General features: G+C 39.2%; 1 long non-coding RNA gene across 1 annotated transcript in view; it reads left to right on the top strand.

The window, feature by feature from the left end:
• LOC112995989 (uncharacterized) overlaps positions 1-13,380 on the top strand; it is a 103,851-nt gene that overhangs the window by 70,911 nt on the left and 19,560 nt on the right. The gene's annotated exons all lie outside the window — the stretch shown is intronic.

The following is a 13,380-nucleotide window of genomic DNA, read 5'->3' as shown; positions in this document are numbered from 1 at the left end:
TTTATGCCACCCTTGTGCTTTGCCTTATTTAGCATAGTTGATTCCGTCATGTGTTTACAAGGCTTTGCTACTATCTTTGCACTGTTAATCTTATGAAAGTTACCTGAGGTTCAGTTTGTCTTATGTGCAACGTAAGGCGACCTGTATGCTGTGGTTAAAAAATATGACTCTTCTTTGCTAAATTTGTGTTTTTCTCCTCTGTTAATTATTAGGATGACCACTTCATATACCCATCATTTGGATCCTGAGCCAGAATACTCTTGGTTTGGTCAGATCAAAGGCCTACATTTTAGATTGCTTATTTTCTAAGGTCCTCTATAGCCAATGGAGAGAGACAGGTACCCCTCCAATGGGGACCATACATCCCTAAAATCAGTGCCTAACATATCATGCTTTTAAGATATCTCTCCCTCTCTCTCCACTAGTAGATCAAGGAGGATTCCATAGAAAATTAGTTGCTACAAATGATTTGACTTTTGAATGGCTACAGTTAGATGAGATAAATTCAACCAGAAGACTTCAAGGAAATTAGAACCTGCTCACTTACTTGCACCAGGAGTTCCCAGGAAGACAGTCATTTTAATTGTTGTTCTATGTTTTGGTTACTGTTATGGTGATAATGGAGCAAGTTTCTCCTTGGAAGAAATTCCCAGATTATGCTTATTACAAGTATTCTTACAGGATAAGCATTGCTAATGAGCTGGGGGAGAACAAGGTGTGATTAAACTAGAAGGAAAAAAAGAAAGGTATGACTGCGACAGGTGTTATTTTTCAGAAGTGTGGTAGATGTGCTGAGTTTTTATGGGAAATTTAACATCCAGATATACTGTTTACAAAATATTTTCCACAATTTTTTTTTTGCTAGTTTCCACTCTCAAATACAAAATTTGTGGTATCTTCTTATTTAATCATTTTTTGCAGCCAGCCATCTGCAGCCAGACAGAAAGTGGAGTTCACACTGCACATTTTCTTGCATTGCATTGTAAAACATGAAACATGGAAGAGGAAATCTATGCTGAGACTGTCAGAGATCTAGCTCAGAGCTCACAGCCCAGGAGGTAGAATAGCCTTTAAATTACTTTGGTACCCTTCCAGTCTGGGAGTGCTCTGTCACATAAATAATGGTATCATCTAGACAAAACCTGGGAAATTAAGCTAGGCCTGAGAAATCTTGAAAGCCCTGAGAATTTAGCTTAGAAATTCATCAGGTCTGTAAGGCCAGCAGCATTGTTTGAAGTCTCTTCAGTGAGGTGCCTTATCCTTCCTTAACCTGCTGCTCTTGTCCCTTCCTTGTCAGGGTCCTGTCTTATGGCCTATGTTAAGAGCCTCTCACAGTTTTTTACTTTGTGCTGGAAGATTGCTACCAAGGCAGAGCCCCGTCATAGCCCCTCTCAGGGGCCTAGAGTCACGGTGCTTCTTTCTAGATTAAAGAGACCGAATCCAGTGTCAGATCTGAACAATGCTCAGAGTCACTGGACACATTCCAGACTCTACCTAACAGTGCATCTTATGTCAGACGTGAAGTAATACCATTCATTTCAATTAATCTCCTTTTAACTTAACCACTTTGCCCATAATGCAATGAAAAAAGGTTATAGGTTTGCTGAGAATTAATATCGACCGGATTTCTTGAAGAGCTGCAGTGATAAATACGAAAAACTCGACTCTATCCTGTGATCACAGGACCCTTCAGGCTAACCTTCCTGCATGTGCCTGAAACACAGCAGATGTCTGCAGAGTGGGGAATCAGCCCTTCACCCTCACACAGCACCACTGTGGCGAGCAGGGAGGCCCAGCACGGCAGGCTCCAACGCCTTTTTCGCTACTCTCATCAAAAGAACAAGAAGGGGATATGTTGATTTTGATGTTGAGCCTTCCCTTCGAGAGCAGTTCAGCAATGAGGGTGGCAAGGTGGAAGCAGGATGAGCATGGTACATTTCACAGGTAATAGAAACGGGCAGCACAGGGTCATGCACCACGTTTTAATTGTTTTCTACCCTGACACGCTTTCTATTTTTAGATGTTTTAATATCCTGTAATCTTTACACAGTGACATTTGGGCAAGTAAACAGACTGTTTTGAATCAAACAGCTGTGCTAATTTATTGCACTGTTTAAAACAAAGCTTGAACAGACTCTTAACTACACCCAGGGACTGGATGTACTGGTGAGCACGAACAGGTACATTTCTCCAATTGGAATGAAAATATCCACAGCAAGCAGCAGACTGGCCTTTCCAACATCCAGAGGAACAGGTCACTTTGGGGCAATTTGGCTTGATCTGTGCACAGAGGCAGTCGGGGACCACGTGTGAGCCCCACATGGGAAGGGGCAGTGGGGAGGTCACCTCCATGATGGCAGGGCTGGCTCCCTTCCCTGGTTTTGATGCTGCCTTGCTCTATTCACAGCAGTGCTGCTGACCAAACCACGACCATCTCCCATTTCTGTGCTGCCCCGGGGGATGCTGGGGTTCTCGGGGGTAATTTGGGCAGCACCGGAGGGCTGTTTTGGTTAAGATGGTTTGTTTCTGCCACCCGTGCCCCATGGTTCTGTGGGGCCATCTTCCACATTATTCCCACTTGCTCTGCCCTGTTTCCTTGACTAGACGATGATTTTCTTACCCAAATCCTGTGCCAGGGGAATTTTACTAATATGTCCAGATTTAAAAGGATGTAACAGAAGGCAAAATGGACCCTCTCCAGCCTGGAGCTCCCATATTCTCACTGTGGTTCATACTGTGTAATTGAGGCCAGAGCAAATTAGAGGATTCAGGGAACTGTCCTGAAGCCTGAGAGCAGGTAAGACCAGTTTTGAACTCAGCACCTCCTGGTGGTTAAGGTTGTTATATTGTTAAGGCACTGTTATATTGTAATTCTGCCTTTTCCTGACCAAAGGCACAATCTCAAACATGTTGTTCTTCTATAAATTCTTTTTTCCACTTGGAAAGCACTTCTGGCACCCCAAACATATTTATTAAATGAAAAGCATGAGAAGTGGTAAGCCATTATCCCCTTGTGAACTGATCTGGAAATACATCTATATGAAATAAGTCTACAGAGGAAGCTCAAAGGAGGCTGCAGTCAAGACCAACTAAAATTTTCTCTTAGTTTGTGTTTTCTTGTCATTAGAGTTTGAGATTAGTCTCCTTTTGCAATTCTCAGATTTGAGATTGAATCTTCTAAAAACATCCCTTGAATTTCTACATCATGCTTCACTGAGCATTTCTACCAAGAGCCAAAGAATCAAACTACAATTGCCTTTCTAACCAAACTAATAGCATATGAGAGATCTTTTGACTGTATTTACCTCTTCACAATGACCTAACTGTCCCTGACCTGAAAGGATTTTAAGAAAAATGTCCAATTATCCTTCTTGATAAATAAGCGGCCCTTTGAAACACAAGTCCCAGGTTTCCCCTCTGGCTATTCTTTTCATTCTAGTGCTCCCAGGTTAGGAAGTAAGGTATTTTTAAAACACACTGGGCTGCAATAAGTGTGTGTGTGTGTGTGTGTGTGTGTGTAGCTGTTTCTGCAGGATGACATCAAAGAATGATGTGTTCTGCAAATGTATATTGAAAATAAACAGTGTGAATGAGTCTCTATGTTGACAAAAAACAGCAAAGCTAGATAGAAAGGAAACTTTAAAAAAAGGAGAGAGACAGAGGGGAAAAAAATGAAACAGGTGGCTTGTTCCAGGCCTGCTAAGAACATTTTGGAGACTTGAGAACAGGCACTCCCCTGCTTGGCTGAGTGTTGTTTCTATCTCATCCCCTGAATAATTTCTGTCTTTCCCACAGCTTTCTTCTGCCTCCTGCGTATAACCTGCTCTGCTCATTTTCTTTGTTCCCTTGGGTGGTTCTTTTCTTTTGATTGACCATCTCCAACCTTTGCTTTTCTTCTGTCAGATTTTCCTGGTTTGCAAATGCCAGTTGCTAATGGATGATTACCCTCCTTCTGCTCTCATCTTCCCCATCCTCCCCATTCTTCACCCCAACCAACCAAAAGTCAACAATTTTCAAGTGTTTTGCTTTGTGGTTGAAAATGCTACAGGTTCTGCTTGACAGATTGACAGGATGGATGAATACAGATGCTCAGGGCAATCATGAGCAAAGACATGGTCTTCCTCAGCTTACCCATCTTCCTTCTTCATCACTGAAACAGATACTAATGATCTTTTCCTTTGATTGTCGTAAGAGTAGCACTGAGTTCCTCGTACTGCAGCTAGTCAGCTGAAGTCAATGGGAGTCTCACTGCTGACTTTAATCAAAGCAGGATAACGGTCCTCTTTCCTCATGTGTGCTTTAGAAATCCAGTTCATTTTTACTATGAGTATTACAGTGAATTGCAGGGTTGACAAACAGATTTCTTTATGCTTTTCCTTACTCATTAGAGGATCACTTAATCCCTAAATTACATATATCCTCCCATGTTTACCTCAACAAAACCTCTACTGTACTTCATTAATACAGAAGTAGTGATTTCATGTCTCTATCCATATCACTTAAAGATAGATGAATATACATGTGCCAGACAGCATTGTGCAGTGAGTTCAGTGCATCCAGAACACATAAAACGCTGAAGCAGTTTCGCTATTCATTTATGCATGTGTAGTGTCTGTCTCTTGGGATCTCCAGATGTCTGGAGCCTGGCCAAAGCTACTCCTTCATCAGGGCTGCTGGGCAGTAGGAAATTGCAGACAAGAGGCCAAGGCCCACTTTTTTATGTGAACAAAATTTCTGGGTTGAAAAGGAGAACTTATTCAGGGAAACCCAGATGTATGGTAACCCTACGGATACTTTCAATATAACAAAAACATATTAAGATATTTATCTTCTACAGAAAACCAGTGGGACATGACTGCCAAATTCCTCTTTGAGCCTCTCAAAAATCTTCCCAATTCTCATTTTGCCTTGGCTTCATTATGGCTGCTTTCATACTGCGTATTTTGCCTGAACAGCCACCTTTAGTAACTTATTTCCTTTCCTCTTCATTGTCAAGACATTTCTGAGTATCCAATTGTACAATACACTTTAAAGCTCTTATGCTTACATCTCTCTGTAGGCTCAGCACTTGTCCTGCTTTGTAGGCTTTGTCTTCTCCTATGGCTTTATGTTTCTCAGGGGACCAGTAGGCTGTTTATTACTGACCAGCCACTCACTGCATGATATTTGCATATGTCTTTATAGTAATGCTATGTAAGTATTTGATATGAGTTGTGCATTACTTTATGAAAGTAAAATTGATTAGGCAATTGTTTTGAAAATTAAAGTATGCCTACATCAATCCTATTTTTTTTTTCTAGTGATCATGAACACATTATGGACTGAGCTTAATTCATGCTAAAAGCAGTGTGGTCTGAGGGAACATTCGTGCTCTGAATTTTTGTGATGACTGAATATGTGTGATCACTTTGCTACTGTGGTGGGATGACTCTGACTCCCGATCTACAGATATAACTTCTGTGGCCAGAATGATAAATAAGGCAACAAGATTTGCAGAGAAACTGATCTAAAATGTTTTATGGACCTGCAGGGGAGACATACTCACATCCTGGAATCATCAAAGGAAGAATGGAATGCAGGGTGTGATTTTTAGGCAGATGGTTTGCAGTTAGTTAGGTATATTTGTGCAGTAAATTAGCAATTAATCAGGGATATAAGAATGCTCTAATAGGTAGAACAAGTAAATATGTAAAATGCAAGCAGCATCAATGCTTCAGGAAAGGAGGAATTTTTTCAGATCTTGGTCCTGTTAAGACTTATACCTGGAATTAATGTCAGGAGCTACTTACACTGCATAAACTTAAGTCTGCACTGAAGGCTTTCTTCAGATTGTTAGTTTTGTTACTTATAGTTTGGTCATTTGTGTTGAAATTTTGTCTGCATTTTTCTTTATAACTAGAAATTCTATTCTGTTCTTCTGTGCAGTTTTTATATTGGCATGTATTCTATGAATGGTGCATTTGACCAGCATCCTTTGCCTGCGGGGATTATGGATCAAAGAACAGTCATTTGTAAGCTCCTTACCATTCTTGCCAGAGGCAGAATTTCCTCTAACAGAATGGAACTGTTATGAAAAATCCCAGACAGACACAAAAGACCAAAATAAATAACTGTGGCCATCTTGTAAGAGGGAAATAATTGCAAGTGAAGTTCTCTATAGCCTGGAGAAAATGAGAGAAATTTTATTTCAGGATTAAATCATCAACAAATCAAACAATATTTGAAAACTGGAATGAGTTCCTTAATTGTATATGGGCACTAGACAATGTGAGTGGATGTTGCTTTTGCCCACAGTAGGTTTCTTATGACAGGATGAGTGACACGGCTTGGTTTTTATTTAGTCCAGCACATGTTGTAATTTTCGTTATTGCAAACTTACTAAATATGTCATCCTGGTATTTTTATATATTCATTTAATGTCCCATTTTCCAGGCTACTTTCAGTTATCCAGCACATTTAAGGCCCTCATCTTGCCAAAGAATTGTGTAGTCACACCCGTAGGCATTTTGAATAAACTCAGTGCATTTCCTTGTTGGAACAGGGGATGGTCTACCTCCAAGGAATAAGTACCAGAACCAAAATGTATTTTAAATGAATCTTAAGTGTGCCGCCTTAATTTTATAAAAGCAGAAAAAATCCTTCTGCTGCGTTACTTAAAGCTACATAAGATACTGCAAAGCTTAGTGAACTTCTGTACACTTTTGATGACCAATCTCTATTTTCAAGACTTTCTATGGCCTTAATAAAGCAAGCAGCTTAAAGAAGTGGTGTGGTTGGAAACTTGAATCATAGCCCATGAAATGAAAGTTAAAACAAAAAAGAATTAGCTCTTTCCCAGAACAAAGAGAGAATAATGTTCTGTATAGTGTGGAGGGTTCACATATTCATTTTTAGACTAAAGATCATGTTCAGAACTAGTATAGAAATCTTTCTTTTCTTACTTTTTAGATTTCAGAGCAAGTGTAACAAGACAGATAATAATGACTGAGTATGTTTGCATTTACAATAATGTGAAAACATTTCAATTCAGTTGAAGCAAAGAACTGCAAATAAAATGGTATGATTTCTAGTTTTGTGGATTTTTTTTCTTTTTTACAGAGGTTAGCTCCTGAAAGCCCCTTTTTGCACTTACTCCCTATGACAAGTGTAATATTGAGCTTAAAATGTGGGAATGTTATCTTTCAGTGGAAGATGTTATTGAAATGCAAGGTATTTGTATTAATAAACAGTCAACATTCATTACTAGCATTTTTAAGGTTTAAGTCCTATTATTAAGATTTATACGGTATTAAGATGGAAAGGAAATGGACTCTTAGGAATGTTAAGCTTTTTATAGAATATTTGATGAAGTTCTCTAGCTGATGAGTAGATAGAAATAATGGATTCCAAATCAGTTTTCAAATGGATTTCAGGTGGATTGAAACAATGTTAAAAAAGAGGAAAAAGTCTATATTATCCAAGAATACAGGTAATCTGTAATTTAATGCACAATAGCTGCTCTAACCCAGACATTACTCTGCCACAATCTGATTCATTATTTTATAGAAATGAATACCTTGAAAATGCTAAGTGCTCTACAAATTAAGTAGTATTTACTGGCAGAATCTTCAGAAAGAAAAAAGTTTCCCCCTAGATCTTTATCAAATCACATGCCTGACCATGTTAAGAAAGGAAAGGAATAATTTTGTCTGTGTAATGCTAGTAAAAACTCTGAGCTTCTTTGTTTCAGATCTTATTTTCAGGAATTAAAAGCCCACTTCTCAATCTGCAGGTAAAATCCCCTGTCCTGCTAGCCTGTACTCACTTAAGAAAGCAGATGGGATTGCTAAAATGAGTAAGCAGTTACATCATCAGGCCCTAAATTCTTTGACAGATTATACCATTCAAAACTCAGTTTGAATGCCCTTTCACTGTAACACATCATTCTGGAAAGTGAAGTGCATTTTTTATTGATTGCTTATTTCTTGTGGTATAATTGTTCCATCTGAAGACCAATTTTTTTCCTACTCAAAGTGAAAAATAGAGACCAGATAAAAACTAGCAGTTTAGTTCTTTTTTTGAAAAATCCCAATTGTCACATTCTGTTGTTAGTTTTAGGAAGAAAGATCAACTTTTATTGTAATTTTAGAGGTATAAAGATATAGTTTTATTTTTTGTAGAAATCTACTGCTCAGCCATAGTAACAGAAAAGTTTAATTTGTTTTCTCACACAGAGTAGAACCTATTTATAAAAATCTTTTCCTGAAGGTCATATCTTGCCCTTAGTCTGATTCAGCAAGCTGAAATGTTTTCTCCCTTCCAAACTCATTCTTTCCCCACCTTTAGGAAGTGCCTCTGTTCGCAGTTCTATTGACTCACGCACTTGTTTATCTGCCTGAAAAGTGTGGTGAGTTTGACAATGGAAGACTGTATTTCTTGTTCTTTGTCCCGTTGAGTGATATTGATCATGGCATTTGGAAGCAGAGTGCTCCTTCATCCCTCGTAATTCTTTTTTTCTCATATATTTTCTCTTTTCTCCTTCACTGGGCATGTCTCCACAACATAATTCAGTGCCTTGAAAACACATCTAAGCTACCTTGGCCACCAAAATTAGTACAGCAATGTTAACTCAGCAATCTGCCTAGGTTAATTAGCCTCGATGAGAAGATATCTAGGTGGAGGATCACACTAATGCTGTAGCTTTTACTGCACCAGAGCTAGCTTGCAGGATATCCCTGAGCAATAGTGCAGTTCTCCGATGATCATTTCAGGCCTTGTCCTTTAACAACAGCAGTGTCAGGGACTGCAAAGAGATAAAAACTTCGGCACCTCAGGCAGGAAGCTGAGGATGGAGCTCTGAGAGGCAGAAGGATTGCAACAGTGAGCCTCTTGGGCAGCTTTGGCTGTCAAGTCCACCGCCACAGCACTGCCACAATTAGTTCCTAACAAGGGCTGATGAAGACAGAAAATAGCTGCCTGTGAGGCACCGTGGAAGACGAGTGTGTTCCTGTCGCTTGCTCAGGATTATGAAAATTAAATCTTATAATCCATGAAGAATATCAGAGTGTCAGAAGTCTTTCACATTTTCCAGAGATCTTCTCTGAAGGATGTAAGGAGCTGTTCAGCATATCACGCTCAAGCTTTTTGCTGCTCATGGTTGTTGCAGCAGTTGTGTTGGTCTTGAAGTCAGATGCTCCCAGGATGACACTTCTGTTGTGGGGCAATTTTTTTGGCTAATCTATCTATCTTGCACAAGTCCAAGACGACTGATGGGGAAGTGAAAAGGACAAGACATGGGGGGTGTCTTGTAGTTCACTGGTCACCACCAGCTTATTCTAGTTTGTCTATCTGCAACACTGTACAGTACAGGAAGTGTCTCCTCTCTTGTTTCCCTGAACAAGGTTGTTGTCCACTGTTAGTAACGACTATTACACTTAAGTTAGCAGTTATTTTGCTACATTAGACATCTTTGTTAAAACCATCTCTATGACCTGGAGTTATGCGGCCCCCGGATGAAGGCAGTGTTCATGAAAAGCCCTTTTCTAGGAATCATCTTGCTAAGACACACAGTAGAACCCAAGTGTGGAAAATCTTAAGAAAAAAAAAGGTGAAAATAAACAATTACAAAAAGCAATGGAAGCAGAAAGATAAGAACTTCTGTGCTTGCTGGAGCTTGTGCTGAAGTTTGCTTTCCTGATATTTATAGAAGTGCATTATTATGTTGCTATGAGAGTGGCAGGAGGCTTGACTCGTGTACTTCAAGGCAAATACTCTCTTTGACCTATCTACAATTTATTTAGGTGGAAATAAAGTTTCCTATGCCTGATTTCACTTGAATGTGCCCTCTCTGGTATTCAGAAAGTTTGCAAACAGCCTGGCTGCAATTTGGAAGAAATTCAAAGCCAAAAATTCTCCCCAAACAAGAACAACTTTGTTTAGTCTTTTTGAAATTATTTTTGTCTCTGGAATAGCTGATAGCATATACACATATAGGCAAGGATAACTTGTAAACCCACACAGATTTCATAATATACCCACACTTTTATGAGCAGCTATAATGAATGAAGTCAATTCAGTGGCCTTGATTCATTCTGTGGAACCAGAAGTGGAATTCTGAAAAAAAAAATATTCAGGATATTTTACACTTGTATACAAGATCAGTTCATGTAACATAATTAGGCTAATGGATAAAGTTATGGAAATGCATATTTGCTGATAATCACATGGAAACAAGTCTTTCTCCACATAAATTGTTGCAGGGTTCGAATTTTAGTCTGTATGGGCTACTCTTACTAAAACTTCACATGACTGCAGAAGAAATGTCTTTGTGTTAGAAAAGCTGCTGCTCAATAGGCTTTTGGAATACTCAGGAGTTATACACGTGCTTTTGCAATAAGGACAACTGGCATTTCAATTCAGGGTGTTTACTATAGTATTGCTTGCTGCAGATCTGGCTGTGAAACAAATTTCCGTTTGCAGGAGGGACAAAATGAGTTGCAGCTGAAACAGAATTTAATTAACAGAAGTCTTGTTAATTACCGCTAGTGCTTCATTTGTTCATTTTTCTCCTTTGGAGAGAGAGTTCAGAAAATATGACAGTTGCTCTTAATTATTTAAAATAGCTGTTCATTGTAATAGCACTGGCTGGAGTTACACTTATTATGCCATGGGCATATGTTAACTGAAGTTTTACATGGTTTGCTCATACCAAAATTATTTCTTACAAGAACTTGGTTAGGGACTGGCCAGAGCCAAGCGGTCCAGGGACCTCTGCACTGGTGAGTTGATCAGGCAGGTATCTACATTAGACAGGGACCCTATAAGAGAAATGCTCAGCTGTTTATTTTGCCTTATTATAGGCAGCTGCAATGTCCTGGTTGGTTTATCTACCTGAGGTCAGAATCAGTGTATCTTGGGGATCTCTCAAAGCATTAACACTGGGCTTCGTAACCGCATTATAGATATTATATAGTGAGATTTACATGTTAAACATTTCCTATGGCTCCCAGAAGTGTAATTAAAATTGTCTTGCAGTTATAGTGTAGCTATGAAATACTGTCCAGAAGGTGAGTCAGCAGCATATGCATTTACAGATTGGTTTTTTGAATGAACACAGCTATACTGCTTAGTGATTCATAGCTGCAGGAGTTCAAACATTTGTGTTACTTGATTAGGTGAAGTTCATCTGACTGCAAATGCCTTGCTTTCTAAATTGGTTTGTTATCAGAACTATTTAACAGGATCATGAAAGAGGCTTTAGAAAGTTTTTTGTACAATATTTAAGTATTTTATTTAGCCTTTCTTTTTAACTCTACCAATCTTTTGTAGATTTGACACAGAATGAAATGCCACATATAAATACAGAAAAAGAGCAGGCAAGATGATACCTTAAATTTCTGATGGGTCATCAGCTCCACTAGCTGATGCTGATTTGAGTATCGTGAGATTCTTGTAAACTAAATAAGATAACAATTCTGGCTGTATGAATGAAGTCAGTACCAGAAGCTATGGTCTCTGAAAGCAGATGCCTGCACTAAATCCCTTTAAACCAGTAGTCATCTATCTTTTTGTCAGTCTTGCTTTATCAAAGAAAAAAGGGATGGCAGATCCCAGAAACTTGGCAAGATGGAGACAGGGACAGCAACGTCTCCATGGAGCCCTCGACAGAGCCAAACTTCATCAGTGCAGGTAAAGCTTTGTGTTTAGCTGTAGTGTAACCACTGCATGCCAAGGGCTCATGAGAGGGGAATAGGCACAACGTTTAAAGTGTAAGTCTGTTACAAAAGAAAGGGAAGGGTAGGTAGAAGGACTACGTTTTGAGGAATTAGGGGAAAGGAAGATGAAGAGGACTTACGAGAGGGTATAGTGAAAAGCAGGGGTGGGAAATGAAGAAGAAGAGAAGAAAGGAGTGGAATGATGAGAAAGGGGAGATATCAAAATTAGAGAAGCAGACATTTTCAATTTAATGTGATATATAATAAGACCAGTGTTATTATTTCCTGTTAATTTACCAATGTGCTATCTCTATGACCTGAACTGATACCACTTATAGCTCAAATTTTTGACAGCATCTCTGACATGCTATTGGGATTACTGTGGATCCAGCAAATTGAGGAGAAAGGTATACAAGCTTTTGTGGGCCACTGGGAACAACTTCCGTAGACCATGTATTGGCTAGGTGGTGTACCTAAGGGAAGGACCTGAAAAAGGCACCTGAAAAAAAGGAAAAAAAGAAAAAAAGAAAAAAGGACCTGAAAAAGGCATGCCTACAGAAAAGCAAGTAAGCATGCTGTACATGCAATAGCAGTTGGTGTGCTTTTTCCTAATCCAAGATGATTCCTACACTGTATCAGGATATAGAAGATTGACAAAGCTGCTAGCCAGCCTGCTGGTATAGGTCCTACTCAGGAGTGAAATCCCTCCTCAAATCACAACATTTAGAAAAGCTCCTAGAATTTATCCTGTTTCTGTTACATTTGGACACTGATTAAACAGGATCATCAAACAAGATCATGAGTATCCAGTCACACAGAGCAGTATTTTCGAAAACTAAATCACTCTGATTCACAGCAGATGAGCGTGCCATGTGAGCTACAGAAATGAACATTAATGAAAAACCTAAAACAGACACATGGGCTCCAGCAGCTACATCTGAAATACTGTGTCATCAGCTGGTGCTCAAATAATTTTTTAATTTACTCCTAGTAACTGTCAAAAAGATGAAATTCATCTAAAATATATTTATTTTCTTTTACTGTTCTTACGTAAGAGGCTACTGTCACTGCATGGGTGTGTCAGAAACATTTATTAGAAAACAAGTTGTTTAATAAATGGGCATGTCAAGGATATTTGAGGACATGCAGATTACTGCTGTGTATTTTTCAGACTGGAGACTACAATGCAGAGCCAACTTCAGTAGAATGAATTATCTTCATCCCTGCCACCTATAAGAAATGATCACCCTGTGTGTGTGTGTGTGTGTGTGTGTCTGTGTGTGTGTCTGTGTGTGTGTCTGTGTGTGTGTATGTATGCGCACGCGCGCGCACGCGTGTGCATGTGCAGGCATGTGTGAAGGCACACTGATCAGACCCTTACTGGTTTCTGAGGCTTTCCCTACATATCTGTCAGAGGAAGCCGAAACTGGAGTTCATGGTTCAACTGCTGTGGAAGCCAGTTGTGAACTGTGTAATTTGACAAGACTTTCAGGATACTTTTTAATGTATGATAATCTTATTTTTCCTTTGCATTTGATTTGTCAAAGAGGTATAGAAGAAGAGAAGTTCCTCCTATGAATAAATAAAGACTGTCTTCTGTTGCCTCATTGTACAAGTTTTGCAATTTTAAGGTTTTGTGTGGGCTCCCAAGAACTGCAGTCTATTATCAAATCTGTTCCTTGCATAT

This window comes from Dromaius novaehollandiae, chromosome 3 (genome assembly GCF_036370855.1).
Source record: "Dromaius novaehollandiae isolate bDroNov1 chromosome 3, bDroNov1.hap1, whole genome shotgun sequence".
In the NCBI taxonomy this organism is placed as follows: Eukaryota; Metazoa; Chordata; class Aves; order Casuariiformes; family Dromaiidae; genus Dromaius; species Dromaius novaehollandiae.
Note: the sequence above shows the minus strand (reverse complement) of the source record. Positions and strands in the feature narration are given on the sequence as shown.